This window comes from Rhinolophus sinicus, linkage group LG03, assembly GCF_036562045.2.
Source record: "Rhinolophus sinicus isolate RSC01 linkage group LG03, ASM3656204v1, whole genome shotgun sequence".
Taxonomy (NCBI): domain Eukaryota; kingdom Metazoa; phylum Chordata; class Mammalia; order Chiroptera; family Rhinolophidae; genus Rhinolophus; species Rhinolophus sinicus.
In genome coordinates this window covers 163,514,292-163,532,954 of record NC_133753.1, presented here as the reverse complement: position 1 = coordinate 163,532,954, position 18,663 = coordinate 163,514,292, and the positions used below count along the sequence as shown (strand labels likewise).

The 18,663-nt window shown below is 37.2% G+C and overlaps 1 long non-coding RNA gene across 1 annotated transcript in view; it reads left to right on the top strand.

Annotated features, from left to right (window-relative positions):
- The window catches only part of LOC141570426 (uncharacterized), a 615,584-nt gene that overhangs the window by 329,553 nt on the left and 267,368 nt on the right, over positions 1 to 18,663 (top strand). Inside the window, exon 5 of the long non-coding RNA XR_012494434.1 lies at positions 6,000 to 6,091. This is a non-coding gene — a long non-coding RNA (uncharacterized LOC141570426). The remainder of the gene's footprint in view (positions 1 to 5,999; positions 6,092 to 18,663) is intronic.

The window sequence follows — 18,663 nt, the reverse complement described above, 5'->3', positions numbered from 1 at the left end:
GCAAATGCAGGCAGGGACTCCATCATAAGGGGCTTGCAGGGCAGGTAAGAGTTTCAAGTTTTATGTCAAACTCAAGGCATTAAAGTGAAGTAGAAGTTCAGCAGCTTGTAGAAAACAGCTTCATATAGTTTAATAGCCCTTTAACATGGTTTAATAAGTGATGTTTATGAAAATGATCCTTTTCATAAAGAACAGTTTACATTCTGTGTTATATAATCTAATTAGGAAGGCAGGGAAATTGTATAATATATTTTTGAAAGATTTTTTTTTTCATGAAAAAGAGTTAAAAGTTTGTTAAAGGTGGTTAAAAGATTACCCCTTTAACCACCAACTATTTTCTGTTTCTTCTCAAGCCACAAGAAACAGAAAATATTTGGTGGTTAAAGGGGTAATCTTTAGTTATCCAGAAAATTTTCTTTTTAATGAAAGCTGTACATTTATCCCAGTTGTATGCTAACTTGTAGCCTTTTAACTTTATATACCACTATTCACCATAACATATAAAAAGTCTATATAAATATTGTTCTTCACATACCACTTATTATATAATACAAAGTAAATTTGATATTGTATTGTTCCAGTCTAAGACCCACTCTTCACTCTGCAATTGAATTTTGTTTCATTTCTTTAAGAGATATCATGATTTTTAATAACAGATGTGTATATCATACATTCTGTATGTTTCTGGGAGATGCATAGTTCTTTACGTAAATAATGACCAACATCTGTCATGAGCAAAACAAATTCAAAACTCAAGTGAGGCATATAATTTCAGTGATACTGTATACTATGATTCTTTTCAAATTGAAATATAATCATAGGATTATTATTTGGGGAAGCCATTATTATTCGGGGTGAGGAATGGGGAAGGAGAACAGCAATTAGATAATTGGTGACATTAAAAGCCACAAGAAACAGAAACTAGATCTTATTCTTTAGGAAGTAAGGCATGGAACAAATGACCCAAGTCAGTGATTTCAAGTAGAGCCTTGCTGGCACTCAGGAGGATGACCAGATAGATTTTATGGTCTCCACAGAAACTGATTTTGCTGGATTTAAGTGGAAAACAGATTTATGAAAATATAATAAAGTACTTTACATATCACAAAAAAGACTGGAGAACTGGGTACAGAGGCAGCCCAAAACATACCTGGAAACACTTGACAAAACTTCTACGAGCTCCACCAAATGCTAAATGCTACAATGTGTGCCTGCAGCAGCCATCAGAACTGGGCAGCGCCCAATCTCATTGGCATTTTTCTAGTCCTGTCTTCTATGTGTCTCTAACTCTCAATTCAAAGGCCAGGCTGAATTCTTTGAGCTTCTGTAGAGGGAGACAGGCCCTGTATCTTCCTAAGATTTATATTGGAGAATCCCACAACAGAAGACTATGTAGTAGCCAAAAAATATGATTTTTATGCAGTCTGGCACTTTGGATATCTTTTGTATATATTTTCAATAGCAAACATTGGTTCCAGCCTATCATAGCAAAGATAAACCTTGATAGTCAAGGTACAGTTACCTCCTCCCCCAAAATGAGGAAACCCAGAGCCTTATCAACTAATGTATGAAACTCCTAGTTCAGGATCTCTGGGAAACGCCCAGTCTTCCTCTGGTTTTGTCACAATCATGTGTCCATATTCTATAACCTATGGACTAAATCAAAAAGTTACTACCAACACGCTCTGTATAAAATGGTGAGAGAAAAAGAAACTTAGTTGAAATACATAAATGTTTAAGTCTGATGTAAGGAAAAGAATGTAAGTAGACAATTATGACATTAGATTATAGATAAAAAATTTTCCTCTACTATTCATTTAATATTTGATTTCACTCAGGAATTTTGATTCCTTAAGGATCTAACCCCTGCTTGTAGCACCTCTTTGGAATTGCTGGGGTTGTCTTTTTTTATTTTTATTTTCTCTATGGGTAAGTGTGAAAAGGCCTGTCTAGTTTCCATCCACATTCTTCCTATATCCCCTTGGTGTACAGTCACCCTATTTCCCCTAGATAGTCAGGATCAGGCAAATATGCAGCCTTCTTTTTCTATTTTTACTAATGATCCCAATACCAGGGAATGCCCAAAATATACAAATGGTTTTCTCAAGATCTAAAATCAATAGAATCATATTTGTGTTCCCTAGAGAAGGTATTCTTCCCATGGGTACTAAAGCTTCTCAGTCAGCAGAACCTAAAGTAGAAGGAACGGCAGCCACCCAATGTGTTTTCTGTTAGTTCTACAAGCGTGTGTTGTGTCCCAGTTGAGGTTAGAGGCAGCATCTCATATTTCTGTGTTTCTGAAGGACTTGAGGGTGAAGTGTGATAGGCTCTCAGAATCAGGCTGGACACTGCTGAAGATGCTTAGCACTTTTGAGAATGGGGGATTGGAGAATTTGATCAGATGTAAAGGCGATCACTGCAGAGGGTAGCCAGTGCTCCATTGTAGCGTGTTTAAGGGGTGTCTTTAACCTGGGCTTGGTTACAGCAACTTTTCATTTCTAATGTATAGGGATGTTCAGTCTATTCACTGGAATTTATATCACATAGACTATGGTGGCATGTTTTAACACAATCGTCCATTTATAGCTGGGGTCTGTGAAGTAGATAGAAGTACAGTGAATAAGATCCAGCCCTCCAGAGAAAGGGACAGGCAAGAGCTAGGCTGTGTGTCAGAGTTTGTCAAGCAACCAGTAAATTTTTGTAGGGCCACAGGACTAGGAGGATATGGGAGAGCCATGCATAGAAACTCATGCCTGCACTAATGCCACAGTAGGTTGGGACTAATGGCAAATGTGTGAGTCTGCAGATACCTAGAGCTTCTAAGCAACTCAAGAGTGAAATGCATGGCAGAGAAAGACAAATTCTTGAACTCATTTGTTGGTGGACTAAGATTGCTGGTGAACTCCATTCTATAGTTTGAATGTTGATTGACCCAGGAAGTTGGTGGGGTTGAGTTATAGATTAGAACAGCCAGTGATAGGGGCGGGGGAAGCAAGAGCGGACAAGAGGAGCAATGCTCTAACCAAAAGTGAAGCCAAGTGCAAGTGAGTAGGACAGTTGAGCTTGCTCATTTTTCAACTGTGATAGAAAATATCTTTGTAACATTTCTGGAGAAAACCACAGAGTGGTCCATGGGAGAAATGTCAAGACCCTTGGCACTTGACTGAAAAAAGTAACAATCAAACAAAAAAAACAAAACAAAAGAAACTATAAAAAAAAGTCTATAGTTGTGAAAGTGACAAAGACACGCGAGGAAACTATTGTAAGTTCATGATTATATTTAAAGCCAGAATAAAGTACAATTATTTGGGACTGAAATAACCAGAAGAGTCCACTGTATCTGAGATCCATTACATGAAATGTTGTATTTGTTTTGAGGTTTTGGTACTACTGGAGGAATTTTATACTCAAAATTACAAGTATTGAGTACATCACAAGCTACTGAATTGATTTACTTTTGACAGCACATTTCCCCCTGGGTTAGCAGAGGGAAGAGTATCAGCAAAATGTGAGTCTGGTACTACTACACATAATCTGAGAAACCACAAGCGCCCCTAGTGTACAGAACTCTTGAGCATTAATTTACAGCCCTAGAAAGTATCTAGAAGCTTACTTATTTCTTATCCTTAAAAATCTAGGTTTAGAAATGTATACCTATGATGTTATGCTTCAGCCTCTGTTAGCAGCCTCTTTATTTTTCTGTTTAGAGTGGCTTTGACCTACTTCTGTTTAAGCAAATGCAATTATTATTCCATTGGATTCAGTTGGTGAACAATTTCACTTACGATGTAAGAACAAAAAGAGCAGGAGGTAGAGGTGAGCCAGGATTTTACAATTTAATATCATGTAAATACTGCAAACTTATTTTTTTAACTTAATTTTAACACACACACACACACACACACACACACACACACACACACACACACACACACACCCCTACACACCTACACATATATAACCTAATAAAATAAAAATGAAATTATTCCAGAATTGTGAATATTGGAATGAGAGTGTGAATATTGGAATGAGAGTGATTTTTCTTTCTCTGAGGCACAAGAATATCTTTGCTGAAAAATGAAGTTAGTATGACAGAAACTCAAATTTAAGGGGGAGAAAAACCCCAATTCTTTCAGTATTTTTTCTTTAATCAGCATGTAATTGATATAATACACCTCAATTTGAATTGCCAACCATTAACTCAACCATAATCATTTTTAGTTAGGAAAGTATGTTGTATTCTCCTCTTGCCTTACATCTCCCATATAACCAACCCATAGGCGTGCTCAACAAATTCTTGTTGCATTTTACTTTTTTCATGCTACAGTAGAATATTACTAAGTTTGAAGTGTTTGCTACATTGGATCCATTTCCAGTCTAGACACAGCCCAGACACTGTCTCACAGTTCCAAATAAAATAATATTCTGCATATGAACTGAGAAAGCAAGCTTTCAGTGGGTTGATTATACAATTCCTCAACTTTTGAAAAGCACTTAGTAGAAAACAATAGCTATATATGTGACAGGGAAACAAACTCTTAGTAAAATAATGCAACAAGGTAAGGTGTTTACTTGTAGTAAACGTGGGACACAAAGGCAGGTGGTGGCGCTAGAACATCGTAAGAGCAGAGGCGATCTGGTCAGAGAAGAGGGGACTGGCTTGCAGATTGAAGAGGGGTTTATGGGTAATGAAAACCAACTGGGCTTCTAATCTAGGTGAAATGGAAAGCCAGTGGAGGATTCGAACAGAGGAAGCAGAATGTGCAAAGGCACTGAAGAGAGAGAATCAAATATGTAGGAATTGTAGATAGTTGCACACTTGTCTGTAGTATCAAATACTTTGCAGAATCAAGTAAGACACCAACTGGAAAGTGCTATTGATTTTAAGAGCTCCTGTCATGTTTCTCCGAAAATGAGACCTAGCTGAACAATCGGGTCTAATGTGTATTGTGGAGCAAAAATTAATATAAGACCTGGTCTTATTTTACTATAAGACTGGGTCTTTAATATAATGTAATGTAATATATTATATAATATAATACTGGATCTTGTATTAATTTTTGCCACAAAAGACACATTAGAGCTGATTGTCTGGCTAGGTCTTATTTTCAGGGAAGCACGGTAGATGTTCTTAACAATTTCCTTGGACTAGAGAGAGGCAGAGGTAGGGATTAGTGAGTTAATCAAATGATTAAGAGCCTCAGATCTTCTAGAAGTGGCCCAGTGCCTACCTGGACAGGCAAAAATCAAAGATTGAATAGGAGGGTTTTGTGCTCACCATCCCCTTTCAACTAGTGAAGTTGTGCTCTTGTCTATTTTTTGTCTTAGGGTTCTATGTAAGATTTCTCTTAAAAAGTAGTGTTCTGATACTTTTTAAAAAGATGTTAAAAAATAAGAATAAATGGAAGTAAGACAACTGAGCTACCTATGCAACTGATCCTTTCAAGAAAGGTGGCCAAGAGAGGAGAAATGTAGCAGCACTACAAGGGAATCTGGATACAGGGTAGAAATTTTTACTTGTTAAGATAAAATTGCAATAAGCTTGCCTTTAACTTGAGAAGAAGTGTTAGAGTGTGAAAGTTTGATACAAAGGATGATGGGAGATAATGGGACAGTGACTGAGGTCCTATTGCAAACGGGAGGAGTTTGAATCCACAGCAGATGTGAATAACTTTGCATTCTCTTCAGTTTGCAAGCTGTAAGGGTAAAAACTCAAGGATTTCCTTTGACTTTTTTTTTCGTTTTATGCTTTAAATCAACATTTAAATAAGCACATTTTTAAGAAAGCTAATTCTCATATCTAGTTATTATCTTGGTACTTTTGTCAAGATACTAGAATCTTAGATTATTTTCTTTTAATGGTATGAACATTGAGAGGAAGGATCTTGGTTAAGTATGCCAATTATCTTCAATCTCACTGGTTAATTGTTTTTATGGTTGTAATAAGAATGTATTGAACAAACATTGAAATTTATTTTTATATGTTTTGTTTTTCATAGACTGTCAGAACAGGCTGAATATTAAATGCCAAATCACCATTTCAGTCTTCAGGAGAAAAGCAATCTACATATTTTTTCACCTTAGAATCCAGGTAAGGAAATTCTATCATCTACTTTAAAACTAACTCTAGCGTATATCAAGATGTCCAATCAAGGGGAAACTTGATCTCATCACTCAACAGCTTTTATGTTACTGACGATTTAGTAGATTCCCTCAGACTTCAGAGAAGATGGACAGCAGCCATTCGCCATGTTCTGTATGTACAGGTCATAGAGACCTCCTGCCCAGGTAGCACACACAGCACAGTAACATAAATACTCCCTCTGGTTCCCACGACATTTCTTGTTGTAGAAATGGCTGAAATCAACTGTGATTTTGGGCCTGCTGCTCAAAGTGTAGTCCAAGACAATAATATCAACATCATCTGGGATCTTGTCAGAATTTTCTAAGTAAGACATTGCCTTTTCACAGGATCCTCAAGTGATTCATATGCATGTGAAAGTTTAGGTATCACTGGTTTAGGAGTCTCTGGAAACATTATACACAGGCTGGCTGGACATTCAAATCCCTCCTCCCCCAGACGCTGGCTTTTCATGGGTAGTGCCTTGCTCTTACACATCTTTATATTTCGAGGGCCTAGTACAGGGCCGGGTACACAGCTGTTTAATTTCCTTTAAAGCCAGAGCTCAATCTAAGTCTACTGAATGAATGAGTTACAGAAGCCACACAGTATCACAGTATTGGTGCCATGGCACCAATAGAAATTCATATGAATGATTTTTCTGAATCTAGCTTTGACTGTAATCAATATTAAAGGTCGCATATCATAAAATAGAACATACTACTCTAAATTGATGACCTTTTTGTTTCACTTGGAATCCTTTCCTTTTTTTATCAAGAGTACCTCTGCATTGCCACATTCCTATTTTTCTGGGATTCAGCTTATCTTGGTGCTGTTTAATTAATCTGCTTTTTATCTCACTTTCCTTTCTTCTCAAGTGACTGATTCAGGTAGAAGGAGGGACTTTTTTGAGTTATTCTTGTATCTTGCCTTTTCCCTTTAGCTTTTATCAAGGTGACACTTCAGAGGCTTGAGGTGGGTAAAAGGAAGGACACAGAGGGCTTTCTTTGTTCATCAGCATCTTTTTAAGGTTTCCCCCAATTTTACATTTTGTCTTCTCTGAGCAGTATGATAAATAAAGCCTTAGCATGAGAGATACTGTTTGCTTATTTTTAGACCACTTATATATTTTTATTTCATAAGCACTCTACTGTTGCATGCTTTTGAGAGAAAAGACAATTTTTCCTAAGAAGATATCTGCTTTGCCCTTCTGCTTGTTTTCTTCATATAGTCATACTGTAGACTGTTCAAGTATAGAGTGCTTTGTGGAGTAATGAAGATGAATTATTCCTGCTAGGCACAAAGAAAGTTAGTATACCTGTTGCTTATATTGAAAAGAGACAAGGAATGCAGCCTGATTGTAACCTGTCAGCAAGAGCTAAGAAGAAAAGCGTTTCCTAACTAAAGATGAGTTTCTAAAACATCTGTCAACGTTACAGTGAGACTACAGTTGGCACCAGTGTAAATCAGAGCTCGATTTTAGTCTCCAATTTCACCTAAATCAGTAGTGAAGGCAAATGATAGCTAGGGTGATGGCTTTCTTAGTCTATTGGAGAAATGCTCAGGTAAAATGTTGAAAAAAATCTAATCTTTAGATGATTCATATGTAGTCATGTTATGTAAGTCCCCTGTATGCATATTTTCTAGGGGGCTAAAAAGGTTAGAAATAACAGTTTTCTTTGTTTTTGGTGGCCAAAATTTAGGTAACAAAACTGGGATTTCAGCAGAGTTGATTGAGTGGGATGTAGCCTTGAGTCCAATGCAAGATAGTAAAGTGCCACTTCAGATACTTATCAGAATTGAAAGCTATTGATGATTTCTGAAATAATGACAGGCTGTATTCTGCTACAAGCATCCATAGCAATCTGCGTTCAATGACCATGCTGAAGGACAAAACAGTTCCTAACTGGAATGAAAAGCACCTTCTGGAACAAAGCATGGGAGTGAGAGATGATTTTTAAAAGGACTCTTTAAGCTTGTAACACTTAGGTAGACAGAGAACTAATGCCTTCAGGAAAATCTGTGCTCCAACTCAGAAGCAACCTAGAGAGATCTAAACTGACATCTCCTTGCATTTTTCATTTGTATTTTACTGCAGACATGAAAAACATTACATATCTTCCAGTCAATGGAAATTTGTGATTTTTAAAAATTTTTATGGTTTATGTATTAAGATAACGATTCCAAGGTCAGCCTCAGTCAGATTCTACAGCTGAGCCCTTGGAACCAGGGATTTTCTCCCATTATCCAAAGAGTGACTAACTCTGACCCTGGCAGTGGGAATACTAAAATAACTTAGACTTGGTTGATATTGGTCTTGTGATGATGTTTTTAAAAAAGCAGTATTAAAGTGTTCTCTCCTCATAATATCTTTTTCCTTGACTTCATTCCAACTAAAATGCTTGTCTAGAAGTCTGGAAATCAAGGTATATGTAGTCAAATATTAGAGTTGACTTTATAGTATTTAGAGCTACTTGAGATTGAATGGGAGAAACCATGTCAACAAAGACTGTTAAAAGTTAAAACACAAGCTTTGCTTACTAACTCCATGCCTATTTTCCTGAGAAATATCTACTATCTGCCTGGAAAATCACAAATCCTTTATTCTTTCTTTTTTAAATTCCACACGTTCCTTTTAAAAGTCAGCTTTTCTCTTTAATGCCACAGCTCAGGTGAGCTATGACTTGTCCTTATTTCAAGGCTCATCTCTCTGTAATTCATTAGACAAAAGAGGGACACAGCCTTGCAGGGACCTTCACCTATTCAGGGGAAGAAAGGGCCTCTTTTAAAATAGTAAATGAGGGGATTTATGGAGAGAAAAGAGTTTTTCAAGGCCTTTTCTGTCACTTAGATCAATTTTAAGGTCATTAATCCTTTAATTTATGTTTGTGGGTGAGAGAATAAAGGAATAAACCTCAATTAGAATTGGATTTCATATAGATTATCAAATAGAGACATTAGAACATCTGATTTATAGATTGTGTTATAATTGTCCACTTATATAGCTTATTGATAAAGGAAAAGAAGCATTGTGCTGTGATTTTCCTGCCTCGTTGCAGCCCAAAGCCCTGTTGCGAGGTTCTTCCAACTATGACTTCCCAAACTGATTTCAGCACTTTCTTCCAAAATCAGGTGAAGTATCAAAATATTTTCAGGGAAACTAGTGGCAGTGCAAAGTGATCAATGACATCTTTTCCTTGTCAGCGTGTACTACCTCCCCACAGAGCTGGTGCCTCTAAGAGCACCCACTGTGCTTTCTGCTTTCTCCTAATTTAATCCTAATCTCATTTCTTTGAAATGGCCTGGTCATCTTCTGTCTTCTCGAACTCCGTGATGAGAACAGCTGTAACACCTTTGCTCAGGGCTTGGCGTGCTAAGAACTTCAATTTATATGTGTTTAATTAATGAGGAGAAAGCAAAGAAATTGGACTGATAGAAGAAGCCTGTGAGGCATGTTGACTTTGAGGATTGTGCTTTGGTCATTTTCAGGAGCAGAAAAGGAGAGAAAACCAAGTCTTTACTTGCACAGGCATTTGCTCATTGTATGTAGCAACTCCTATGGGTTTGATTCTGTGATCTATTGGGGGAATAATATGGATGTGGCCATTTGGAGGCCATTAGGAGATGGCCTACCAGCTAAAGGCAAGGCTTCTATGCATAACCTGCACACGTTAGTTAGATTTTGATGAGTCTTTCTTAGATTAAACTAGGAAAAATATGATTTTTTGAAGTATTATTACTAGTCCAGAAGCCGTGTGCCTGACGCCTTGAAAGGTCAAAACTCAAAATGTCAGTTTGGAGTAAGGAAAAGTTTATTGATTGAGAATGTGCTGAGAAGATGGGAGCCCTAGCAGATGCCCAAGTCCATCTTACCAAAGTATAGAGTTCAGGCTTCTTTTATGTCAAGGGAAGGGAAAATAGATTTCGCTAATGATTAACATGTCTAAAGCAGAGCTATTAGGCAGAAGGCCAGGGTACAATGCAAGCTTGAACAAGATGGTGTCAGAGAGGCTGAGTGAGTATTTCACTCTGTTACAGAATCTCCTGTGCCTAGAGTAAAAAACGTCTTAAAATATCCTCTGATGGCCTAATGAGAACAGCAAGATTGTTCTTTAAATATCACACAGAAGTACCCATTGTTTTTTCAGCTTGATCCAAAGATGTGTATAGTTGGAAGAATATAGAAGAAATAATTTCTGGCTCCAGAGTCAATAATGCAGTTGGGTTGGGAACACCTTATAAACAGAGACACAATGAACCATTTGTTGATTGTTCAGGGATATTTATGGTAAATTATGTTCCTTAATAATTATATCCAAATTCACTGACATCAACTTAAAATGAAAAGATTAGTAGATTAGTATAAATAAAAATTTAATATATCAAAATAATTTATCATTGAAGGCCAGACTGAGGTCTGAGGTTTTGACCAACAGAGATTGGAAACCAGAAATTGAGACATTTTCCTTAGTTCTTTGCAGACTATAGAAAATGCTACATTGTTTGAAATTATCCGATGACCAGTCTTCTGAACAGTAATGGTAAATGGCTGATTTTTATATCCAGAGTATTTTTACCAGTCCCACAGCTAGTATGGACCCCTATTTCTTGAAGGGCTGATGAGAATATATAAATCAGGATATAAGCAGTTGTCGATGTAAAAAACATCCAAACTTGTAGAGAATTTTAATGAGTTTGTTTGAGCCAAAATGATGACAATCACTGGGAAGCAAAATCTCAATGGATTGAGAAAATGCTCCAGAGAATGGCAGTTTTGCAGCTAATTTTATACATTAGAATAAAAAGAGGGGATCTAAGGAGAGTTACATGAAAACCGTTAATGATAGATTAAGGGGGCAGAAAAAGCAAAGCGAAAAAATCTCTGGGATTGAGTTAAAAGTAAAACAGAGAGACACATAGTTCTTTTACATTAGTTGGTACAGGATAGTTAATATTGAACATTTACAGCACATAGAGAAGGTATTCGGAAAACAAGGTAACAATGAGGGGTTCTGTGGTCTCCTGCTCTGGTGCAGCGGGTTGTGCCCTGAGGGATCTGGATAAAGGGATTACTCTGACATTCCAACGTATATTATCTTAGATTCAAAAAGACAATAGACAGGCTCAGAGAAGGTAAAGATTGACCCTTGTCAAGGAAGCTACAGGCCTAGGGCATGACTACCCACCATGACCCGCTTTTAGTTAGGGATTTTTATGTTCAGACCATCCTATGTGGTTAATTTCAGTCTTTAAGTTTGTAGGACCCACCACGCTGGTCTCCCCTGAGCTTGTCAGGTTTAGTATGTGGCCCCTTTTTCCTCCACACAGTCCATAGAAAATCTGTAATAAGCACAGAGACACTTCTCCACTGCCCCTCAAACATCTCCCCTTCCCACCCCTTATCAGTCTTCCCCACACTCCGTAAGATCCTGAACCATTAGAATCCAAGGCTTTATGTTAATCTTTCTCCTTTGCAATATTTTTTAACAAGGAAGCATGCTCAGTTTTCCAATCTTGTTATTCTCTTTTGTCCTGGTGCTGCCTTTCAGCCTGGTTCTCCAGATCCTTGCCTCTGATTTGCTTCCTCTAGGCAGCTGCCCTTCTTGCTAATTTCTTTGACCTCTTCAACTGTACAAAGATCGTCTGTCTGCTACGCTATCCAAGTGGATTCGTGCAATGAGCAAAGATGCAGACTGTCTGTTAACTCTCTCAAATCTCTGTGTTCAAGAATGCTGGGACAGTAGGCTGTCTTTAGAGTGAGACAGTGAAGCAAATAATTCCCTGGAATGTTTTCTGAGATTCCATTGTTAAACGCCAGTTTCTCATTAATCGCTCTAAATGGTCACGACTGGAATTTTAAAAATCTTTTCTGTGAGTTTGTCTGTGAGTGCATGAGTATGTGTGTGGGGAGGGGGTGCAGGGTGGAAGCACTGGGAATATGGGAGATGGGGTAAGGACTCTGGCTTGAAGAGTTCGGGGCTTCTGAAGGCAAAATCTAAAAATAAAGAAATAATGCATCTTGCAAGAAAAAAAATGGAAGGTAACCATGAGTTATAGATTTCTAGGGCAATGCAGTTTTTATTTGTGATTGGCTCAATAAACATTTACTGAGACTTTTTCTGAACCAGCCACTGTGCTAAGCACTGGGCAGTAAGATACATGCGCTACCCGAGGAAACAACTGCTCTGAGACAAACTGGCTATTCAAAAAGATGCAGTGAGTTCTGTAATGGAAATACTTGCCTGGGTCAAATTTTTGTGAGTTCAGCCCCTTGTTCAGTGCTTGGCACATAATAAATACTTGATAAATATCTAATGATTGATTAAATGCATAAATACTGTCCCCTCTATCAATTTCCCTACTGTTGTTTTGTCAACTAACTCTCATTTTGATGCTTTACAAATGTTTTGTATGTCTTCTATATTGTAGCCTTAATTTATTAGCTAGTTTTACATCAGTGATATTTACTGATGGAAGAGTTTGTTGGTGACCATTCCGTGCCTTGGCTTTGCCATATGTAGAGTAAGCAGGTTGGAAATTTATTGGGGTAAAGAGAAGAGTGTTCAAATGCCAACCTGCTGCAGATGAGTTTCACATGTGTTTGTCACATCTGGTTGGCATGACAGAGGTAAAGAAGGAGAAAGAAACTAACTCCATATACTTTGGGTCAGTCTTTAAAAAAGAAACAATTAAAAAAACAACAACACCCAGTGACATTCATGCCAATATAAAATGAAGCTTTGTCCTTGATGAAATGGCCATGCCTTTTGGGTCAGAAAACAAAGAGCAACATTCTCCCCAACCCCTCCAATTTTTGAAATTATAAAATATTTTATAAATACAAAAGAATTATCTATCTATCTATCATCTATCTATCTATCTATCTATCTATCTATCTATCTATCTATCTATCTATCTATCTATACACACACCAGGGGTGCCAAAAATGTATACACATGTCTTGTATTCATCTTTTGTTATCGGTATATATTATTACAATTTTAGTACAGTTTTTTCTTTTCTGAATATGCGTATACATTTTTTTGGCTCTCTCTCTCTATCCCGCCCTCCCCCCCTCTGCATGTGTATGTATGAGTGTGTGTGTATAAAGAATAACAAAATTAACTTCTACTCAATTTAGAAATGGTAAATGTTTAGTACATGATCCATATTCCATCCCCCCTCATTCTGGGTCTCTCTCCTATAGTATCTTCTGCCTCTTAATCAAAGGGAATCACTATTCTGAAGGTGAAACATGGATAACCAAGTTGTAGTAGATTTATAAATGGAAATCATACATTAGTGAATAAGAGTGAACTACTGATTCATACATCAGAGTGACTAATTCTCAAAAACACTGTTGAGTGAAAAGCAAGTCATAGAAAAATGTATACAATATAGCTCCATTTATATTATCTCAAATTCCAAAATCATATAAAACGTAACAATATGTCATTTGGAAGTGCATAACTACATGGTAAAACTACAATGAAAAACATAATTTCTAAACATTGTATTTTTCTTAAAACTGTTTTGATCTCTTAGAATAAACTGGTGGTTACATTAGATAATATTCATGCAAACAGGAAGAAATCTTTATTCGTTATGCTGGATGAATAAATGGGATAGAATTCCTATGGAAAAAATAAATAAAAATTTAGAAGCTTGAGGGATTAGTCACTTATTATTTGGGTTTAGTCTCAAATTTAAACAACATCACAGGATGTTTCTGAATGGTACACTTACTTGCTACAGTCCTTTTTGTAGAGCTATGAAGCTTAAAACATCAACCTAAGGCCTCAATGACTGATTTTCACTTTGGTTCTTTATATTCATGGTGAACTCCTTACATAACTAGTTAATGTAACAGTTAACTAGTAATAGTGTGAGCAAAATAGAGGAAATATCAAATGAATAGCAGGTAGGATGGAGCAGAAAAACACAGGTTATTAGTTCAGTGTAAACTACCTTATAAAAATTGGGGCAATAAAATTAAAGTTCGGTATTTAAAACACTTTTATGTACCAGGCTCTGTGATGTTCCCTTTTCTTATTTAATCTTTACGAGGCCCCTTCAAATTAGTCATTATTATCCTTGCTTAACAAATGAGGTCAAAGATACTTAAAGGAATTAAATTACTTGTCAAAAGTCATAAAGTTTTGGTACATGACAAGGCCAGAATTCTAATTTATGTTCATTTTACTCTCAACTTCTTTTTTTGCCAAATCGCTATGAAGGTTGCTTATCAAGGAGGAAATACAGAGAGCTTTATTTTAGGTATATGGGGAGCCCTTGATTAAAATATCAAATGAAATAAATAAATGCCAATTTAGAAATATTTGTCCATGTTCAAATCATCATGTAGATAGGAATCTATTATCAATTGATTAATTTTTATTTATCTGTCAAAGCATGTAGCCCTGAGACCTAGGGACAAGGGCCCTTAAGGGACAAGAACTGAGATGTGGAGTCAGAAGCCCTGAGTTTGAGTTCCTCTCTGGCAACAACTATTTGGGATCACAATGACACATTAAAACTCTGATGATCAGTTTACCCATCTGTATAACGGGAGTAATAATACCTGTCCTTGTTTGTTCATTTATTAATTCTCTTTTATCCTCATTTCCACTTCTGTTCCGATGACTCCTATAGGCAACCATTCTAATGTTCATCCTTATAATTGTATTGTAAAATATGAATTGAACTTTTGTGTGTGTGGTTGTCATTAGACTCCAATGATTTTCTGGTTTCCCCCCTTTCAGATAGGATCACACTTCTTGGCTCCCTTGAGATAGGGCATGGCTGTGTAACTTATTTTGGCAACGAAATGTTACTGTAATTAATGTGTATCATTTTTGAGTGGAAGCCTTTAAGAGCCAGGGCATAATTCATACTGCTTCCCCCAATGGTGGTTCTAGATGGCGGATGGTCCATCAGCCTGAGTCCCTAATTAAGGACAATGCTTGATAGAGCGTGCATGTATTTTTAGTTTACATAAATGTTAACCATATAGGTTTCACTCTTTAATACTCTTTCAGTGTTTATAGTCAGCACTATGTTGTTAAGTTATTTGGCACCGTTTATATAAAGTGTGAAAACATTAAAAAAGGCCGTGCACATTTTATGGGTACATGTGTAGATATATTCCTAAAGTACGCCTGCCTCAGGCCTCGGTGTATAGGGGAGATGGTTTACCTGGGGAACAGAACCAGGGAAATGACCTTTGATTTACCCTTCCCCTAAGCCTCATACATGTGCAGAGGTGGTTGACAGTTTCTTTGTACATGTGGGCAAACAGACAAGAAGCCCTGTGGGAATGGGAAAGGAACTTGTAAATTACCTTTGGGAATTCTCACCTTGATCGTGAGCTTATGGGGAGCAGGGGGAACTGTAAGATCTAGGGAACTTATCTTTACAATGTGAACTTAAATATAAATAATGTGGGTTATAAACAAATAGTCATTTTTTCCAGCAGACTCAATCGACAACGTTTGTTTGAACCCTCTGAATTTAAATGTATTCCTTAGAATGTCAAGAGTTGGAAATGCATTTTGTGGTATGGAAAACCACTCCAGTCTCTCCTTCTTTGATGACTGGTAGACAGTATGCCTTAGCCTGCAGGATAAAAGAGGATTGAAAGGTTGTCAATATTACAAAGAGCTACTAGCCTAGGCTTGCTAATCTTCTGCTGATAGATAATTAAGACACAATATGGAATTCCTTTACTTTGCTGTTAGTAGTTGCCCATTGCTAATTTCAATGAACTGGGCATCCTTGATTTACTTCTGTAAATTTACATTCGTCCCAAGCAGACAATGTTCCAAAGGTGAATTTATTTGTCTCAAGCTAAACTTTTTAAAGTCTCAGCTGTTGTCCATGTAAAGCTAATTGTATTTTGCTTGTCCTGCTCAGTTGGGCTTTTAGGGCCATGTTACCCCTCTGCTGTTTATACAGTTGAGCTTCGAAAGTCGGCTCATGCATGAGGCTGCTGCTTAAGATCTTCCCACTCTCCTATGAGAGGAGGATGCTCCCTGGGTTGAACCCTGCTGTTTGTGTTTGCACATACCCTCCTGTCTCTGGGCACCTGCACGCAGTAAGCTTCCTTATTCTCCTCCTGCTACGTTGGTCTTGAGTCTTCTCCCCAACTTCAACTCAGACAGTTACCCCAGACGTTTACCATGTTGGGGTAAAACTTCCATTTTTAGGTTTTATTCCAACCTTGCTACTCAAAATATGGTCCAAAGACCCTCAACGTTAGCAATACCTGGGCTTGTTTTACATCCAAATCTCAGGCCCCTCCCCAGACCCACTGAATCAGAATCTGCATTTTGAAGAAGATCCCCAGATGATTTACTGTGCACAATAGAGTGTGAGAAGGTGCTCTAAGCTTCTTCCCCTTATTCTGGCCTCTATTATTTCTGGACTCCTATCAGCCACAGGACTATTGTGAAAGGCCTTCTCATGAGGAAGGCCACTTCATGATTGTCATTTGCACTGTATTTGTGTATTTTTTGTTTCTGTTTTTCCTTCTTGGGTGTGCTTCATTCATTTGTTACTTATCTCCTAGAACCTGACATTATTAACACTCTGATGGAACTGTATGTGGGTGTGCTTGTTAATTAGTACATTTCTCTCTCTCTCTCTCTAACACACACACACACACACACACACACACACACACACACACATTCAATGAGGGCTTTGGCCACTAGAAGAGTCCTAACTGAGACCCAAACAGCTCAAAGAGATCTCGAGCAGTGACTGATTAGAACATGCTATTGAAGGTCTTGTGGTGTATTTTCTACCTGCCCCCTAAATACAGAAAGCTTTTTTCTTCTAATTGATTTTTTCGGATCTCTCAGCGTGTCCTCCTATGTGTGGGTTGCCTAGGAGTGCATGTTTTATGATATCTAGTAGTTATTCTCTCTCATTATTCATTGGATTTAGCTGATTGTAATTTGTTTTGTGTAACTCATGCTTGATCTAATTTATTTATTTTTTATTGTAAACACTTGAGAAAGAATCTTACATAATCATTTTCTCTGCCATACTGTTGCTTCCATTATTTTTTTAATCAAATTTTCAGCAGGAGAGTAAGATTGAAATTGTTACACTCAAAATGTGTTGTGGAAAGAAATTCAGAGAACACTATGTACAGAGATCTGATGGAGTACTTGAAACATCCATTTGTTAGTTCTCTTTAGGAAAAAACAAACAAAAACCTAATTTTCTGCAATCATTCTGTGAACTCCCAATACGCATTAATATAATAAGCGTCCTAGTATTGAATTGGATTCCATTTTATGTGTACCATTTTAGTCTGTGAACAAAGAAAATTACACAGACTTCAATTTGTCCTTTAGAAGATTTCAGTTAAAATGAATAAGTTGCCTCTGATAATCTCCCACATCTAAATGCTGTGTAGATTTTGCTTTGTTGTTCTTTTGTTGGTTTAAGTCTGTAAAGAACTTGGAATACTCTCTTCCTTGGTTTCATTAACTCCATCCAGCCCATTGTTATTTTTCTTCCTCTGTGGCAGCTCCCATTCTGCCTCTTTCCTTCTTATGCTCATCTTCCTCTTCCTTGGCATTGATTTATGTCATTCCCCAAAGTTCAAGCCCACATTTCTCCCTCATTCACTGTATATTCTCTCCCTAGGCAACATCATCTATTTCCATGGCTTCAAACACACCTACATACCTATGTGTAGGTGATGTACAAATGCCTGTCTTTTTTTCACTCTCATCTGAGCTCCAGTCTTGTGTATCTGGTTGTCCACATGATACCTCCACTCGATAGATAATTCAAAGATAAGTCAAAATCAGTATATCTAAAACTGGATTCATGATTGTCCCTCCACATCTACCTCTAGCTGGAGGAGACTCTGGGAAAATTCCTTTTAATTAAAATTGTAATACTCAATATATTCCCATAACAAAAGATGAATACAAGTCATGGTTGGCTTCTGCAGTTACAAGAGGTGTTCAAAGTGGTTACCATCAGTGTCCAGACACTTCTGATTACGGCAAACTATTGCTTGAGCAATGTTGGCCAATGTGTCCACTTGTATACATTTTTTGGCACCCCTAGTATGTATGTATGTGTATATGTATATATATATTTTTTTCTCTGTGTGTGTGTGTGTGTTTGCGTGTGTGTGTGTGTTTATTTGTTTTCCTGGGGAGAGAAAAGAAAATGAAGAGAAAAAATAGATCTGATATAAAATACAAATACAGCTAGAAAGACAATAAGGAATTAAGAGAAACCTTTAGACTAGAAGGGATAAAACTGGAAAAGAAACAATGATAGTCTAGAACAAACAGAATAAAAGTAAATTTAATTGAGTTTAACACAAATGGGCTTATATGTATATATTAAATTGATTTCACCTCTATATAGTTTAACTCCAGAATTTCATCACAGTAAAAGTAGTTGGTATCCATGAGCCCACAGTACACACATGCTCCTGCAGGAGCCGCTGCGGGAAAACCCCAGAGGATGCTTGATGAAGGGAAGTGACTCTTGAGAAGAATCCTCCGTGA